Raw genomic sequence first — 19,779 nt, forward strand, 5'->3', positions numbered from 1 at the left:
ACTGGACAGCTGCTTATCAGCCACCAGTATGTACCACGGAAGGGGAACACAAGACTTCAGTGTTCAGTTAGTCATCTCCACCACACCATGGGGTAAAGTCTTATCCTCCTTTCCAGTTGGCTATTCCCATTGAAACTGTCCCCAGTCTGTGTGGAATTAATCCTTACTTCCTCTATACTCCCATTGTGCTCGCTGTCCCTCTACTATAGCCCTTGTTAGGATCTGCCTTTCATGATTTATCTCCACATTTTGCCCATCACTTGGCATCCTCTTGGAGGGCTCTGAGGTCTGGCCATGTTAGATCCTGGTATTTGGCACACAACATGGTCTCCATAAATGTTGGCTGAACTCACTATGGTAGAGACACACGGTGCCCACCAACTCCTCCTCTTGGACACATCACTTCTCTACACCTCCTCCTCTCAGACACACCACCTGTCTGCACTCCTCAGTTGCCCCACAGTGAGCTGAGGCCATGTGACTTGTCTTGCCAATGCAACATGAACCACAGCTCCATGGCAACCTCCAGGCTGATGCAGTAAGGACTGACCATCCCTCCTGATATTCTAGGTCTCTTTCCCCTCACCTGCCAGCTGGTTGTGGAGGCTCCGAGGTCAGTGGAGCATCCATGGTCTAACAAGCAGAGTCTGTGTCCTGAATACTTGGTGGAACCTAGTCCCTCTGCTGACCTCACTGCTGAGATCGAGCACTGTTTCCTAAATAAGTTAGCCTGACGCAACTACCCACTCACACTGTGGGAACCCAGCCTCTAAACTCAGAAGGGACAACCAGTTATCTGTCTTTCTACCATCTTTCCTTACTTGCCACTAAGGGCCTACAAGATGACATCAGGCCCACACTGGTGTGTGATTGCCAGCGTCCAGGTAAAGAGAGTTTTCAAGGTGTAAGTTCAATTGTGATTTTGTAGCTAAATTTGATAATGATTCCATTGAGTCTTAAATGTTATGTATTTCTTCTGTATTTCATTCCACTATAAGCTCTTAAAAGTCAGGCACTAATTCTTGCTCCATATCCTGGGTATATAAGCTATTCATTCATTTAGTCAATATTTACTGAGTACCCACTCTGTGTCATTCATTCTTGGGGGCAGCAGAGACAGAGCAGTGAATTGAACGGAACAAGTCCCTATCCTCAATGAGTGAGACAGATAATAAACAAATAAATGTGATTGTTGAAAAGCAGGAACAGACATCCCCTCGTATAGCATCAGCTCCTAATACAAGAGGATCTTCATATTTATTTGGGTCAGTAATTGATTGATGACTGTCTCACTCTCAGAGCTGTGAGGCCCATGAGGCTGGAGCACCCTTCTACCCCTGGCATCTAATACAGTGCTGGCCCAGAGTAAACACTCCATAAATAGCTATTGAACCAAAAAAGTGAATATCAATGACTACAGCTACTATCTGCTGAGAGTCCATTATTTTCCAGGTACCATGCGAGATGCTTGCATGTACTACCTCATTTAATCCTTACACCGTCCCTGCAAAGGAGTTATGATTACCTCTGTTTTACCTGGAAGGGAACTGGGGCTCAGAGAGGTTAAGTGACCAGCAGTAAGTGACAGACCTGACACTAGAATCCTCATGCTTTCCTCAGGACCACACTGCCACACAAAACAACAACAAGGGCTTGTTTTACATTCCACATAATCCTCAACAGTGAAGAGCGACCACTAAAGGCCACCATTCCTGTGAGCTAGACAATTCATCCCCCTCTGCAATTTGCCCTGGTCAGCCCGGGCCGCCTTCCTCAGCAGAAGGAAGACGGGCGCGAGTGGTAATTACAGACTGTGTTGTCCTTTTCATTTATGTCTTCACAATCCAGCTTGACATCATGTCATAAAAGTTTATGTACTGTGTTCTCTCCGCTCCTTACTAATATTCTCTGGCGTTCTCCCCGGCCATCCAGAATCAATACCATCTCTCCTCTCTCAATAAAGTAGGGAGCTGTGAACAAGGCCCAAATGGGCACAGTGACGATTTGTGGCAATTAGACGTCACGCTGAAAAATGGCCACGCTGAAGGAGAGTGGGAAAGATCCAAGGACCAGCACACCATGAATGTGCCCCACCAGGGACCCCAGAAATTGGACTGCTTAAAAATACCCTCTATCCTCTCACTGCTTCTCTTACCCTCTCTGCCTCTTTCTTTCTCACAAGAGATAAGGAGAGAGAAGTGCATTCAAATTAGGGACCCCAGCAATCAATTTTTACTTGCAGTTGGTGGACTGTAATCAATGTTAATTAACCAGATTCTTTTTCAGCAGAGGTTGGGACAGGAGAGTAACTGCACAATACTTTTCACCACGACAACGGATATTAATGGGCTTAGGGATGGCCAGAGGGCCGGAAAGAGGAGGGCCGCGCTGCGATGCCCCGCGGAAGAGTACGCATGCGCAGGAAGATGAGCGACTGGGCCGATTACAAAGTGGTTCTCTCCGCGGGCCCTGGTAGCGTTTTTTGGAAGCTGGCGTGGGGAAGCTCAGCCATTTGCACTTTCTTCACCAAAGAGTGGACCTTCTTCCCCAGGAAAAGCGGTCTTCATCAGGGGACGATTCCTACAGTGTCAGCTAGGTCACAGGCAGCCAAGCCCCCTCCCATGATGCTATCACTTCGGAGCACTGCTCACACCTGGACCATGTGGCTCAGTGGGAAAAGCAAAGAATTTAGCACCAGAAGGTCGGTTTGAGCCTTAGGTGGTGCCTCCTGGCTCTGGAACTGTGGTCAAGTTACATAACATCCAGACCCTCAGCTCACCTACCTGATTACAGCAACTGACCTTCTCCTGGGCATTGATGCAAGACTCACATACGATTCTGCACAGAGGCACATTATAACATGCTACAGGAATGTCAGCAGCTACTACTGTAAGTCACAAGGACAAAGCCCCAGAGCCTCTGACCTCAACCAGCCGGTATGCAAGATGGGACCCAAGGTTCCTTTCTAATCTCAACCCATCTCTAATGATGTAGGAAGTTGCCTTGGCAGTTATCCATGCCAATTTTTTATTTAAAAGATTATTACCTATTTCTAAACATAAGTGTCGCATTGGAAAGAAGACCCCCCCCCCCCCCGCCAAATATGCCAATGCTATTTTTCAATAGCCCAGAGAAAGTAAAAGAAAGTTGTAACAGTTGGAAACATGACAGAGCTGCCAAAAACAAAATCAAAAGCTGTATCTGTTTTGAAACAGTGCAAGCCTTACAAATTTTCAGTAAAGACAGAGAACAGAACCAAAGAAGCCTTTGGGCTCCATGTCCTAAAAAGACCCACCACAGCCAGGTTCTTGGAGTTTCCTCCACACCATTTTAGTCAAATGGTGACTCTACCTTCAAAAGAAGCTTTCACAGCCTTCAATCAAGAGAATAGCACCAATATTTCTCATGCCTTTCAAGTCCCCTGGGAGTGAGGGAGAATACTGGGGAACATGATTAGCAGGTCATATTACCATGAGAGAAAAAGATTCCTGAGTGCCCTTAGTGGCCCCCTGGCCTCCGGAATATGGAAGTCCCAGCTGTGGTGATATACACTAGCTCTCCTTTCCAAGGTACCTGTAGGAGTCTTCCATGTAAGGAAGATGAATGAAAGGAGAGTAGGCTAGGAGAGAGAGGAGGAAAGAAGAGACAGGAGCAGAGGAGGTTGTCAAAGATTCATGGGTTCAATAAGCAGTGGTGAGCATACGCCATGAGGGAGCCTCCACCCCCGCATGCCCAGCTCACTCTGGAGACCCAGAGGGAAACACCATCTCTGCTCTTAAGTTGCTTACAGAACCCAGGCTTGGCTGGAGGGAGGCAAATTCACAGATAATCACCACATAAGGCATGGGGAGCAGGGCACAGAGGAGAGGTGTGTTCCCCTCTGGGGTTACAGGGGGTGGGGAAAGGAGGAGTCTCTAAGGAAAGGATGTTATCGGTGAAAAGAAGGACAAAAGAACAGAAGGGAGGATGAACTGAGGAAACAGAGAGGGAGGGAAAATCAGGAGACAGCTGGGGAAAAAATTATTACCTCACCCCAGGATTTATATACTAAGCTCATATGCAAATCTTGTCTCATTGATCTGTGATTTCAGTGAATAAAGCTGCCTTTTCTGGAGCTATTGATTGTGAAAAGCAAGCTGAGAAGGCCAGGGCAGTCCTGCAGAGACCTGGGGAGTGAGCTCACAGTGGGTGGGCCTTGCACTTAATTAGAGAAGAGCAATTGCTCAGAGTGATGAAGGTTCATCCTTGAGGGAGGAAGTATTTTTAATAGCACCTCCTTCCCCAATACAAAAACATCCCAGTTCCACAAGCCCGGCCTTGTCCACCACCCAGAGCCCTACAATAGGGGCCCCTCTTGGCCTGGTCTAAGGGTAGGGAGCCTCCTCTGCTCACAGGAGCACCATGTAGAAGCATACCCTATTTCCCCCAACTATTCAGATTTGCCCATGCGCGAGGCTTGGCCCCTCCTGGCTCTCTGTTGAATCCCACTGGTTTCTGGGGAAAGAGTTAGGAAGTCAGCCTGACTTTGGAGAAGAGAGACATCAGTTTTGGATCCACTCCAACAAGCAACTGGAAGATACCAGGGGCCGAGAGTTCATCCTGGGGCCAGAACCTGGGGGTCTTTCTACAGGAGCACTGAAGCTGCTGAAGTTGGCCAGCCCAGAGGGAGAAGGTATGGAAAGAGAAGAGGGCTCAGGGCTCAGCTTGGGAAGACGATACATTCAAGGGCTGGGAGAGAAAGAGGGATCTGGGAGATGAGGACAGCAGGGCAAGGGAAAGCAAGAAAAGGAGATCATGAAGGGACACAGGAGAGGAGAGAGATTTGGACACTTTAGAGTGGAGTAAGAACCAGATGGTAACAAATGTGTTCAGTGCTTATCCTGACTCAGGTTCACAAAGCGCCTCTTCATTAGGCATTATAGCAGGACCCGTGAGTATAAGAGAGCAAAGCTTACCTGCCCTCATGATGCTGGCAGTCTCCCGGGGAAGGCAGAGGATGTGTGGCAGGCAGGGCTTCTCAAATTCCGTGGTAGAGGACCAGTTGTTATTGCTTTCTTGCCTATCCATTGTGGATAGATAGCATGTTGTGTCAATGTCAAGTTGCTATAAACGTTTGCAAATTTGTATTTCCATATTTATCTTCTGACAGACTGGATTGCCTACAACATCTTGAGTAGCTTAGATGACAGAGATGCTGAATGCCTATCACACAGCTCCTCTCTCCTTCTACCTTACCCAAGGCATCCAGCATTTTTATGGATGCTAAGAAACTACATTTACCAGCTAAGGATAGGCAAGTAGATGTCTTTTGGTAGAACTTATGGGAAAGTTTCATGAAGGGGACTGACTCATCTGGGAGACATTCCCTTTGGTTCCTGCCCCTTTCATGGATGTGATGGCTGGCATTCCAACAACCATCTTGGAACCATGAGGCAACACTAAGGATATTGGGACAAAAAGCTTTAAGGACCTGGGTCCCTGCTGAGCATAAAGCTACCACATCAACTCTGGACAGCCTATCTCTAAATTTCTTGTTACATGAAAGAAAAGCTTTTATCTGGTTTAAGCCTCTGGGACAACCATCAAGTACATTTTTCATCTGTCTCATGAGTTAACAGGCACTGATCATGTGGGGCGGTAAATACTATCATCACAACAATTAGAAAAATTCAGTTAAATTGTCTCTAACACAGCTTGGAGGGAGGGTTTGCCTCTGAAAGAGGCAACAACAGAATGAAAGCCTGAAAGAGGACAGGAGTTAACTAGGGAAAAGGGTTTATGGGGGAAAGAGTTTTCCAAGCCAAAAGAACACACCTAGTTTATGAAAAAGACCAGCAGGTGAGAGGGAGTGGGGCCATAAGGGGACTCAGAGTAGTTTACTGTGGCTGGAACAAAAGTGAGAAGAGGGAGTGGGAAGGGAAAAAATAGCAGGAGCTGCCAAGGGGTGGGAGGTGGTTGTCCACATGAAGGAAGCAGACACCTGACCTTCTAGAAGTCTCCGTCCCAACCAAACTCAGAATCGTACAAACAATAGTGTTCCCTGCTAGAAATCAGCTAGCAGACATTGGCTTCGGTCTCATCTCTGAGGAGGGAAATCAGGTTCGGTTTAGCCAAGTCACTCACCTTTTGGCTTTCTGTTTCCAGATCCACAAAACGAGCCTCATGCCACTGTCCCATCAGCATCACTAGTGCTCTGTGAACAAGAGGTTGTGAGATCTTACCGACAAGGAAAATAAAGACTCCACATTCAGCCCTCCCATTTTACTGATTAGAAGTCTGAGGCCCGCAGAAGTCACCCCACCTAGAGGGGGAGGGCTGAGCCTGGAATTTTCATCTCCCAGCTCTCAGGCTGTTATTCTTTTCCTGCAAAGAGCTGAGTGTTTTGCACTTGAAGTAGATAGTTATTGTTCCTGCCAAAGGGAACACAGCAGAGCAAGATGATAGAGTTTCTTATTTCAGGAAACCTAGTACTTGAAGGTGCTTTGAATAACACATACTTTTGAAACTAACTAAATATTTGGAGTGTGTCTTCCCATCCTTCCTTTCTGCTCTAAAAGCAAAAACAAGTCTCTGTAATTGGGTGAGGGGTGGGGGAATGTGTGTTGAAATAGATAAAAGGGAAAATTTAACTCAGTAACCACAGATGTGAAAGTGCCTTGAAATATTTAGACCAGATTCACATCTTTGGAGGTAACTCAAGTTTCCACTGAATCACTGAGAAAACATAGCCAACCCCCTTCGGTGACTTCACAGTTGCTCTCTGAAAAGGTCATTGTAATCCACCCTCTTCATTCCATAAACGAACAACTCCTTAGAGTCCTGTTGGGATGACCATTTTGGGGGGGACTACAGAGAAAGTTCATAACCAAAAGAAGTGATATTACAGTAGTAACTGTTACTTATGGAAAGTTTGCCTGTTCTTTCGCTGAGTGCTTATCCTAACCCTGAGGTACAGGAATTGTTGTCCCCATTTTTTAGATAAAGAAGCTGTGCCTCCTGACCACCTTCACATCCAGTCACCAGCCCTGCTCAATCATCTTTCATGACATCTCTTTTGTGTGTCATAGCTTTCTCAGTGTTTCCTGGAACTCTGATGCCTTCTCCTCTCTGGTAGTCCCCATCCAGCCGACACCTTCCATTCCCAGACAGATGTGGGATATTTCTTTTTAGGTATCAAGGCATCGCTGCAAACTGAAAATGCCTAAACCGCCAAAACTTTTATTCTCTTGCAAACTCAGCCTTCATCTTAGCTTTTTATTGTGAGTCAGTTGCCCAAGATGGAGACCACAAAATCTACACTTCACCCAAGAGGTCTATCCACATGCCCCCGAGTACACCTTGTGGTTTCCAACCTTGCCCATGCCATTCCCTCCTCCAGGCTCTACTAAAATTCCACCATTTCTCTGAAATCTTCCCTGATCTTCCCAAGAAGTTGGCTTAAAAAGTGCAGAAAAATAACTGAACAAGGGTGTTCACAACATTGTTTCTAATGGAGTAGAAAATCTCAGAGAGAGCAACAAGGATCTATTAAACAGCACAGAGAAATATAGCCATTATTTTATAATAACTTTAAATTGAGTATAATCTATAAATATATTGAATCACTATGTTGTACACCTAAAACTAATATACTGCAAATCAACTATACTTCAGTTAAAGAAAAACTCAGAGAACTGAGTCCAACTGTCAAGAAGAGACATTATGATAGACACAAACAATGGAAGACAACACAGCTAGTGAGAAATAAAACAAAGATCTGATAACTATACGTACTGACAGAGGTTAAAGAACAGTATGTATAATATAATCCCACTATGTAAAAATACATGTTTCTATATACATAAATCTGAAAGACTTAACAGAATTCTTAACAGTGTCTATCTCTGGGATTAGAGATGAAGCAGAAATTTCACCCTCTCCTCTAAATACATTTCTAACTTATATTAATTTTTATGGCAGTGAATTACTTTTAAAATTTTTATAATTTTCCATTTTGAAAAAAGTGGTTTTTTTTCTTTTTTCATTGTTTATAGTCCATGGTATATTGGAGGGTCTGAATATGTCTTATACATCTTTTATCTCCGAGGACATGTAGCACAGTGTCTCACATGTCAAGTTTTCTTAAGTTGGGGTATTTTCATTGGTCATACAGCACTTGCCACAGGAGATTCAACTTAAAAGCCCCACTCTCTGGTGTTGCCTCATACATACTATGGATGCTGTAGACACCTAAACACACACGTAATTCACCACCATCTTCACATACCTGAGTGGAAACTAAGTAAGGTGAAGAATTCATAACCATTCTTAAGGAAAACCTGTTCATCAGATTTGGAGGGAAGAGCTAGACCACTCAGATATATATAACAAGAAGGAAAAAAATGAGGACAAATTTGCCGATTTTTACTCAATCTCTGCTTTCTTTTAGTTTCAAGGTTTTAAAGTGTTTTCTCCAGGAGATATCATGTTATAGCCAGAGTCAAAATCCATCCCCAAGATAGGAGAAACTCTGCTTAAAATGGGCACTCAAAAATGGGAATGCATAGGTCCCTATATTTACCTCTCCCTGGTTGGTTGTTTGCTGGGAGTCGGTGTAAATAATTTAAACTGCTGAGCTGTATTTCTGATTCTCAGTCATGCGGCAAGGTGTGAAACCCAAGCAGCCAGAGCACCTTGTCAGAGGACCTTCTACAGGACAGAAAAGAGGGTGCCAAGTGCCCTCTCAGCACACAGTAGCTGCGACCGCAGGCTTCTTTAGAGACCCAGAGGGACATACCCAAGAAACAGAACTTCAAAAATGGAAATGTTTGGTAGACTGAAAAAGAAAACTAGACTTCATAACTACTCACAGATAATAGCAAAGTAGTCTCATTGGCTAAACAAGGATATCAGTGTGTACTGTTATTTCCAAAAACAGCCCACTACGCCAAAAGATACTTTTAAACGTCAGTTCCACCTCCACCACACTAGCCCTTGAGAGACCGAAGTTCACCAAAATCTCCTTGTGGAATTGTGATCTGTGAGAAGACAATACTTTAATATTCCCATTAGTCACAAAGGCTTCATTGATGACAACTCTATGCCTATAGGGTATAGGGCAAAGAGGAAGAAGGTGAGAACCTTGCCATCAAGGAACTGAGACAAACATGGAAGAGTGCATAATGATGAACTCTCGTAGGAAGTAATGTTGTGCAAGGGTTCAGGGGGCTAGTCCATCAGGGAGTTATTAGATGCCTCTATGAGTCCTACAAATGTTGAGGACCATATGAGATACCAAAGAAACATGAGATGGGACTCAGATGCTGTTCTCCAGAATCTTCACATCTTCTTGGGGAGGGCAAGACTTTCAATGGGAAGCAATGTGAGAACCGCAGTAGAGCATAAAACATTAAATTATGTGGTATAAAGATAAGTGACAAATTGAGGGTTAAGAAAAAAAGCAGTTGAAGACATCAATTCACTTCACTTCAATTCGACATTTTTGGAACTCCTTATTATGTAATAGGCATTAGGTAGACACTTGGGAGAGGAAAATAATAGGACAATTTGGGACAAAATGATTTCCTTCCCCAGACGAACTTACAGTTTAGTAGGGAAGACAAGACATAGACCTAAATACAATTAATTCCAGATGCTGTCAATTGGACTCAGTTGCTTGGCCCTACAATGTCAATCCAACCAAAGACTGGTATTGAGTACAAATCAGTTAGGAAGATTTTGGCAGCAAAAAAAAAATAAATAAATAAGTGGAAAAGAACAAGGAGGGGGGAGATGAGAAGAAGGAGGGAAAAGAAAAAGGAGAAGCAAAAGAAAGAGAAGGAAAGGGAAGGAAAGATCTTGAATCAGATGGCTTAAACCAGAGAAATTTGCTATTCACGTAACTTCAAGTTCAGAAGTAGGAGGATCCTAGGCTGAGGTTACTCTCAACTCTGTGCCCTGCTGTCCTCATTTCTGGCTTCTTTCTGAAGCTAGTTCCACTTGGAGAGCAAGATGACTACAGCAGTTCCAGGCCAACACTTCTTGATATGACACCAAGGAGAAAACAAGGGACAGTGTGTTGAGAGATTTCTCTTCTGAAGCCACCACCACCATCAGCCCCTGCACTGGCCAAAGTTAATGTAGCTGTGGAACCATGACCACAAGAGTCATCCACCGTGAGCTGGGCCCTGGGCTGGGTGCTATGAACAAGACAAAGTTCCTTGTCCTCCAAAACCTCATATACAGACGGGGAAAACAGATGAATAATGAGTTACAGCACCATGTGCTATTAGAAAATCAAAAGTGGCATTTGGGAGATATGAAGGAGAAAATTCATGGAGCAGTAAAGCTAGCTGGTAGAAGAGGAAGTTATAGGCAGAGAGAGAAGTAAGTTCTAAGGCTAGAGGCGGATTCCAGCGAGTCTTCATCAGATCATGCCCTAGGTGCCACCGTGTGTGGCATGTTCCTAGTGCCTGGTGAACCAGCTGGAAAATATGAACCCCTCCATTAATGACAGTCAATATCTAAAATGAGTGAATTAATGAGCTCAGAGTATAAAAAACAATAGGCAGTTTCATGCATCTGGTGGGATGGAGAGGGTCTTTCATCCTATGCTAAGGAGTCTGAATTTTATTTTGAAGACTATAGGAAGCCACTGAATGTTTTAAGTGAAGGAATGGCATGACCAAATTTTGGTTTTGTAGTAGATCATTCTTGCTGTAGTATGGTGAAGGGAAGACTAAAGGCAGCTAGAAATGTTAGCAAGAGTTTGCCAATGATAAAGGCCAAAGAGGATTAGAGACTAGTCATCACCACCCAAGGATGGCTCTACCACATAGAAACTCCTGGATCTCTCTTCTGGTTCCATCCATTTGGCACAAAATTCTGGGACCCCATCTCTCAGATGACATCTGACTGGGAATTTTTGCCTTCATTTCCTGAGCTCAGCAGGACTGCAGTTTGAAAGATCCAGTCCTCCTTCTATGGTCTTTAGTTACTTACGTGGAGTTGCAAATACATTTCTACATGACCTAGAAGCATCCTCTCAGAAGAGAGCCTCCTGCTAGTTAAAATAAACCAAACAACCTATAGGCTGACCAGCTTCTGGGGCAAGGTATTATACAGACCAGAACTTTTTAAATAGTTGTGGTCTCTTTCATGTGCGTATGCTGATTGAGCAAGGGGTTAGCCAAGAGATTATCTGTCTGCATAAAGGACTCTTACTGAATCAGCTCTTCCCTGCCTCCTTCCTGTTACCCCAACACAGCCCACTCCCAGAGACCAATTGCTCTGGGCTGTCATTTCCTCATCTATTAAAAAAAAAAAAAAAAAAGGGAGGGGGAGTTGTTGAGGGGGAGTGGATCAAAACCTGATTTAGCCTCAGGGAGTGGTTGAGGTGAAGAGTATCCCGTCTGCTGGGTGCTCTGAGCTCTTCAAAAGAGCAAAGGAGAAGGCATATTATTCATGCAAGGCGGTGTTTTCCACTCTCCTCTCTGGGGAGTCCCTGCTGGGGAACAGAGGAGGTGGAGCGAGGTCCCCCCACACTGTCTCCGCACACTGTCTCCCCAAGCCGGCCTTGGGGAGGCTCCAGGGGGGAATAAATCGCCGGCAGCACAGCTCTGAGAGGAGAGAGGCTGAGTTGCAGGTGTGCAGTAGGCAGTCCTGGAGAAAGCACCGGCCTTCGGCCAGCTGTGCTCTGGGCCAGGCTCAGAGGCTGCCTGCTCGGGCCCAGCTCCTCTCCAGCGCAGAGACCCTCCCATAGCCGCCCCTCTTCGCCTTCACGTAAGCCCCACCTCCAATCCCAGTCAGAACTTGGGACCCATTAATAATGAATCACTGGGACTTGAATTCAATTCAGCCCATGCACATTCACTGGGAGTAATAATCAGGATTTTTATCCATCCTGCATATTGGCCTGTTTTTCCTTTGTGCTACAGTCACCACCTGAATTGGATTAGAGAAAGCAAAATACTGCAATTCACTGGAGATCACATTTCCCTTTCCTCCACCTTTGCCTCCACTTGCTGCTGAAAAACAAAGGATCAGGAAGGCTATGGCTGGGGCTCTGGCCCGACCAGGCTCAGTTCCACCTGCTCATCAGCCTAGGCACTTAAGTTATTTACTTAGCCGAATGAGGGCGCTCAGCTTCCAGAAGGCCTGGGCAGGGGCCAGAAGAGTGATGCTTTTGCCCTGAGGCAAAGACCTCTGGATGAAAAATGTTCTTGAAGAGAAGTTGTGTTGTGTCTTGTGTTTTTACAGGGGTGAGCAAAAGGTGTCACAACAGTGGGTCCCAAGCACCATGACAGTTTTCTCTCTCTCTCTCTCTGTCTCACACACACACACACACACACTCCCTACCCGCTGCCTTCCTGTTTAAGGAGAGGAATTGGATGATCTGTTTCTGTGGGCGCCCCATAATGGCATGGGGGCATTTCCCAGATTGTTTCTTCCCTGGGACAATTGTTGGATCTGCTTGGAAAGGAGTCCTTGATAGGATATTCAATATCATGCATTTGTTGCTTTAAAAATACCAGTGCCCCAGCAAGAGGAGGTCATGTACTTCTTACTGGCACATGTCCCCAGACATGGTGTTTTCTTTGTCTTGGAGAATTGCTTTGGTTTAATGGGTGTTACACACAAAGAATGATGGGAATCTGGTGATCATTTCTGAAAAACAAAAAAACAAAAACAAGAGAAGTCAAGCAAAGGCAGGCCATTCTCAGTGCTGTAAAGACCCTGAGCAGCCACTCGGAGCAGATCTTGTCCTCCCTCAGGAAAGGCCTTTGGTGGCGCTGGGGAACCCTGGATGCATTTAGTGTCACAGAAACCTTTTTCTAATGCCCAGGTCCGCATCTTCCCTCCCTGGACTGCATGAGCAATTTCACTCCATCTTTCCCACAGGCCTCCTCTGCTAACCCTTCACAGATCCCATTCCTGTCCTGTGAACCCGGGAAGTGATTTTACTGCGGTTGTTGCCTGGGTAACCCCACAGAGGTAGGAAGCTCATTCCGGGGTGTTTTCTCCTAAGACGTCTCAGCTTATTCTTACACCTCAATAAGTCACATTAGATCCAAGAAAACAAGGTAACAATTATAGCCTAAATTGAAGAGTGGGGTGTCCCCCATGATAACTGTGTTTCTCGCCCTCAAGCAACCTGTTCTGTGCAAACCACATTTGGACACGTCTGCTGGGGTGGGAGGGCTGCACCCTACATTTGAGAAGGGACAGAACATCAATCCATAAGGAGCCCTGGGCATTCCACTCCCAGCTTTAATCTTTTTTTTATTTTTTAAATCAGGAATGCTGGCTTTTCAAGGCAATCCTGGAAGCATATCCCTCAGCAAGTTCTGCTTTACCCTCCCAGGCCAAGCTCCTAAAGGGGAAGGGCCTGGCCATTTGCACCTCCGTATTCCTAGCACTTGGTGTGCTATAGATGTAATCAAACTAGTATTATCACTCAGTGAGTTCTTCACCTCACACCAAGCGATGTGTAGATATTCTCTCTCGCCATTAAATATGCTGAGTTGATTTTAACTAACCCACATAGTAGGAATGACATTGCTTTAAGGGACATGGTGGTAACTCAGTTGTGGAATCAGAGACGCCTTCTTTTAAATCCTGGCATTGTCATAAATTAGTTACTTGAAATCTGAAAGTAGTATCTGCCCTATCTGCTCCACAGAGCTATCATGAAGGAAATGTCAAGAAATATTTGTCAGTTATTCCTTTGTAAATTCTAAAGTTCCCTACAAATCTAAAGTTTCCTGAAAATCTAAGCTGCCATAATATCAACAGCCAGATCACACAGTGGGGCTGTCACAGTTTGAAGTGGTATGGTATGAAGAAAAGTCACATGTTCCAAATTTCTTCCCCATTGATCTATCATAAATTGTCTCCTCTCATCTGCTTCATGATTCCCATGACTGGAGTCACAGCTTGGATAGCAAAAAAGGTTGTTGCCAAGTTACTGTATTAGTTAGCTATCGCTGTGTAACAAATAAGTCCCAAACTTAGGTGGTTTAACCACAATAAACATGTATCATCTCACATAGTTTGTGTTGGTCAGGAATTTGGAACAGTTTTGCTCAAGGGTTCTCATGATGTGTGCAGTTAAGATTTTGACTGGGGCTGCAGTCATCTAAAGGCTTTACTGGCACTGAAGGATTCACTTTCAAGGTAGTTCACTTACATGCTGCTGACCGTTGGCAGGAGGCCTCAGTTCCTCTTCATATGAGCTTCTCCAGGAGCTACTTGCATCTCCTCACAACCTGGTACCTGGCTTCCCCCACAGTGATCAGTCTGAGAGAAAGAGCAAGCAGAAAGATATGGAGCATAACAGAGCTAAGAAGCAATTAGAAATGGTAAGCACTGTGGCAGACTATAAAGAAAGTTATGGATAATTTTGCATTAGAAAAAGAGGACATTTTAGCAATTACTGGACATTGATTCTGAACTAATGTTAGTCTTAGTAGCATTCCAGAAAACCACCATAACCCACAGGCAAAAGAGGATGTTTACAGGATTCCACTGATAAAAGGATTTTGGGGCTACTTTTATTTCTTCATGGGTCCACTACAGCCATGAACATATTCTTTTGTTATTTCCATAGTTCCTGAAGATGTAGTTTAAGCAGACATACTCAGCAACCGGTAGAATCACCACATTGGCTCCTTGACTTAGAGAATGGGGGTTTTTATAATAGAATAGGCAAAGCAGAAGCACCTGCAGCAATCCTCTGTACCAAAATAATGAACTAAGAGTAATATATTCCTGGGGCACTAGCAGAAGTTAGTCTACCAACAAAGACTTTAAAGTTGTAAAGGTGGTGATATCTATCACATCTCTATTTAACTGGCCAACTTGGCCTTTGCAAAAGACAGATGGATCTTGGAAAAAGATAGTGTATTATTTTAAGTGTTACTAAGGTCATGGCTACAATTGAAGCTGCTGTTCTAGATGTTGTTTCTTTACCCTACAGGTCTGCCATCTGGCTGTTGATCTGGTGAATGCATTTTCTCTAACAAAAGAAGTTTGCCTCTACCTGACAGGAATAACAGTACATATTCACCATCCTGGTCTGGGGACTATGCTAATTATTTGCTTTACACTGTAATTTAGATTAGAGGGATGTTTTGATCCTCTGCCCACAGAACATTATGCTGGACCACAGTTTAGATAACACGAGGCTAATCAACCAGGAAGGCTGTTAGGAGCAAATACCCTGGTAAAATACGTATGTGTCAAAGGTTGGGAGATACATACATTGGAAATTCAGGAATTTCAGAGACATTTCTAGAAGTTCACGTCTCCGTAATATTAGAATGTTTTATCCCAAGTGGAAGAAAAATTGCTGCATCATGCACCCATCACTACTAAGAACAAGCAACACCTTTATTGGCCCTCTTTAGGGCCAATACATTCCACACGTGGATGTCCTCCTCAGACCCTGTTGCTGAGTCATGCATAAGGCTACTCTTTCTTTGAGTGGAGTCCAAAGCAGGAGAAGCTGATTCAGGCCACAACACAAGCTATTCTGCCAACAGGTTTTCTGACCGATGAATCTAATCAAGCTTGAAGCATTGGTAGCCATTCAGGAAGTCTAGTGGAACCCACGTCAAGCCCTGAAAGAAGTCCAAGCCTTGATAGAACCCCAGGTGATTATATCCAACATCATATGAGTATACACTTTTTTAAAGAAACAAGTTTACTGAGGTATAATTCACATATAACACAATGTACCCATTTTAGTGTTCAATGACTTTTGGTGATTTATATGCCTGAAAAACCACAACACAATCAAAATAGAAACATTTTCATCAAACTAGAACACTTCTTGTGCCCCACTGCACAAATCCCCATCCCAACACCCAAACCTCGCCCCAGACAACCACTGATTCTGTCAGTAGAGACTTGATTTATCTTTTCTAGAGTCTTATGTAAATGGAATCAGGCAGAACTCTTTTCTATTGGGATTTTTTTCATTCAGTGTAATATTTTTGAGATTTTTCCCTTCTGTCACATGCATTAATAGTATCAGTGGCTTGTTCCTTTTTATTGATGAGTAGTAACACATTATATGGATATACCACAATTTCATTATCCATTAATAAACACTTGGGTTGTTTCCAGGTTTTGATTCTCATGAATAAAGCTACTATAAGTATTCTTGAAGAGTACTCATGTGGACATATGTTTGTGCTTCTCTTGAGTAGATACTTAAGGAGTGGAATTTCTGGGGCATATGGTTAGTGCATATTTACCTTTACAAGAAACCAACAAACTGTTTTTCAAAGTGATTGTACCATCTTACAATGTCATCAGAAATATAGGAGAGTTCCAGTTGCTACAAATGCTTACCAATGTTTGGTATTGCCAATGTTTTTAATTTTAGCTGTTCTAATGGGAATATAGTAGTATTTCATTATGGTTTGAATTTTTATTCCCTGATGTTTAATGATGCTGAGCATCTTTTAAAAGGATTATTAGCTTAATTTTTATATCTTCTGTAAAGTGTTCAGATTTTGCCAGATTTTTAATTGCTTTTTTCTTATTTTTGAGTTGTAAAAGTTCTCTCTATATATAATGTAAACAAGTCATTTGTCAGATACATGTATCATGATTACTTTCTTCTAATCTGTGACTTAACTTTCATTTTCTCAAGAGTTTCTCAGAGAGTTGAAGCTTTTAACTTTAATGAAGTTTAATTATCACATTTTATTTAACAATTTGCTTTTTGTGCCCTGCCTATGGAACTAATTTTTCAACCAAAGAAGCAAGGCAACAGACTAATCTTACAGTATTCGTGGTGTTACTAAGTATCCCATCATCCAGAAGCAGCCAGTCTTACGGAATGGTAAAATGAACTCTTGAAAAACAAACTTATGGTTACTGGGGGTTGGGGGGAAGGAAGTGGGGAGGGATAAATTGGGAGTACAGGATTTGCAGATACTAACTACTATACGTAAAACAGATAAACAACAAGGTCCTACTGTATAGCACAGGGAAATATATTCAGTACCTTGTAATATATATGTATATGTATGTGAAGCTGAATCACTATGCTGTACACCAGAAATTAACACAACATTGTAAATCTACTGTATTCGATTTTCTTAAATGTTCAGAACGGACTCTTGAGCACTCAGTTCCAGCTCCATCTGGGAGATACCATACTCCGAGCTAGAAGTGAGTCCTGCAGGACACGACACAGGCTATGAACCAGTAACCTGTATATAGTGTTTCCTCCACAGCCAGAAAACGCGATTCCACTACCCAGAGCACACAAGCAGGAAAGGGGCCTCTAGTATTTCACCCCATGCTCTACTTTCTAAATGTTCTCTTCTCATTCCTGGAACTCTGCTGGTTTAGAGGCTGTAGGACTGAAAAATTAAATTCTCCCAGCAGGGAGCACAACCATGTTTCCAGTGAATTGGAATTTTAGGCTCTTCATCCTATTGGACATTGTTGTGACTTCAGGTAGACCTGCCTCCAACCCTGACCCTGGACTTACACAGTTCAGAGATGTTCATTGTCTGGCTGATCAGTATCTCCTGCAAAATGACTGCTGGTGTCTCCTGCAAAATGGAAGAACATTCAGAGTTTTTAAGGAGTCAGTTACTTTGTATCTTATCTTTCTTGCTGTAAATATAATTTTTAAAAAAGCACTAAAAATCGCAAAAACAGTTCAGTTTACCACAAGGGAGGGGTATTTTCGACTATATGCATATTTAATTAGTTATGGCATTATGTTATATGAATAGGCTAACACATTGCCTATTTTATTCATTGATATAGATTATTTTTATGATGAACCTAATGGGACCCATTTTGCCCTAGCAGATAAATGGGGCTATAAGGCAGTCAGACACAGGATGGGTACGTTTCAAAAGAGAGAAGGGTTTGGAAAAAGTCTGGGACATGTAGCACTACTGTCAGTAGGAGAGGGAAAAGCCTAGTTGTGGGAAGAAAAGGGAACCAGTGTATATCCTAATGTGGGCATGCAGAGGCTGAGAGAGGAGATACTCAAAAGGGGACATGAGAAGGAAGTAAAATCAAACTCACTTGTCCCAAATACCTAGTCCTGCCATTAAGGGACAATTTAATCTAGTAGAAACTCCACAGATATCTGAGTTAGGAAAGAAAATCCCTGTCCAAACTCTGCCAGATCTTCAAGGAATGTTCACAGTGCCACCACTGCCTTCAACTAGACTGTATTTTTCTCATCTGCAAAATGGGGAAATTAAAAATGGATGAGGACACCTCTTCCTCGTTTCTTAGTCTCATGAGTTTAATATGGTATCTAATTGAGTCCTTTGATCATCTCAAGTAATGGTGCATAAGGTATTTAAATTTATGCAGACTGTTTCTTTTGAAGAAGTAAAAACAAAACACATTCTCATCTATTAATGTTTAAATTTTCCAATGAGGGCACATAAAAAAAGAAAATATCCTAGTGCCCAGACGAGGGTCCAAACCTCAATTTTAGTTTTAACTCTGCCAGTTACTTGTTCTGTGACCTTAACCAAGTCACTTCCATTCCCCGGGACTTAACTTTGTTTACAGAATTACAGGATGAGATGTCACTCACCCGGGTCCCTCCAGCTCAGGATTCAGTGATGTGGGAGCTTCTGCCACAACTTGTCTCAGTCCTGACAGTGATTTTTTTCCCTGGATGTCTTGTCTCAGAGTTTGGAAGATGAGAATAGCTTTTCCTGGCCATTTGTTGTAAAGGAAATGAAAGGCACAAAGTATGGAAATATCAATCATGAGCATTGTGATTTCAACAAAATTTATCTTTGATGCATTCTCACTCTCTACCTGTTGAGGCTCACAGCCTCTTCTCAGGGCCCAACCCCAACCCAAGCTTTTCCCACAAGTTCAGGATTCTCTCGTGGTGTTTTGGGTAACCTGGTGAGCAGGTTGCATGGCCTGGAGGAGTCTCACAGACACAGTGGGGTTTGGCAGTCTTCAAGAAGGTCAAGGAAATGTTTAAACAGCGGTCAGAATACCAAGGGCTAACAATATTTTTTCATTTATGCTTAGGACTGTCAATGTTTTATTGGTAAACTTTAATCCAGCAATATCAGGTATTTTAAAGTAAATTAACTTGATGTACACATATTTTACATGTACATGTATAATTATATGTAATGGCTATTTATTCATAGTGTGTATATTCAAACCCATGATGCCAAATTCTTGGAATAAGTCCTATTTGGGTCATCCCAGCCCTCAGAATCTTGTTCTACAATTGTTCATTCTAGAATCCATTAAAATCAATCAGTCCCCAGCATACCCTGTACTGTAGTAACCAATGACTTGGGAAACAGCACAGGGCACAATATGTTAATATCCATTTGGCAATCAATGAAATCAAGGCAAATATGGGATAGGTAACTTTTTTAGCACAGAGAAAACAGAAGATAAAATTCAGGATCCTCCAATATTTACTTGTCAAATGGAAGGCTGCCAGTAAATACTTGTGAATGAATGCAAGAAGACAAGAGAGTGTCTGAGTTACTGTATTATACTGCATCCCAAAGAGCAGCACAAAGGCTGAGACCGGAGTGACAAGTGCCAAGCTCAACCAACTCCAAGTACCCTTTTTGTTCAATGAAACTGACATAAGGTGAGCAGTTTCCTGTTTTGTTATTTACTGTTTTTGAAGCAACTTTCAAAGTCTAAATTTTCAGCCCAGTTTCTTTCAGCTTCTGAAACTACAGAATACTTTGTGAGTGAAGTTTATCCTGATGGCTCTGAGATTTCCATTCATTTGTAAATAAAAATGTGCTTTTGTATTAC

At 43.1% G+C, this 19,779-nt stretch overlaps 1 long non-coding RNA gene across 1 annotated transcript; it reads right to left on the minus strand.

The window, feature by feature from the left end:
* Positions 1 to 12,568: 12,568 nt before the first annotated feature.
* On the minus strand, positions 12,569 to 18,687 carry LOC135322341 (uncharacterized). Its single transcript, XR_010382866.1, has 4 exons — positions 18,566 to 18,687; positions 17,489 to 17,552; positions 14,168 to 14,277; positions 12,569 to 12,645 (listed from the first exon to the last, which is right to left on the minus strand). It is a non-coding gene; the product is annotated as an uncharacterized LOC135322341 (long non-coding RNA).
* Between the last annotated feature and the right edge of the window lie 1,092 nt (positions 18,688 to 19,779).

Source organism: Camelus dromedarius, chromosome 10 (genome assembly GCF_036321535.1).
Source record: "Camelus dromedarius isolate mCamDro1 chromosome 10, mCamDro1.pat, whole genome shotgun sequence".
NCBI classification, from domain to species: Eukaryota; Metazoa; Chordata; class Mammalia; order Artiodactyla; family Camelidae; genus Camelus; species Camelus dromedarius.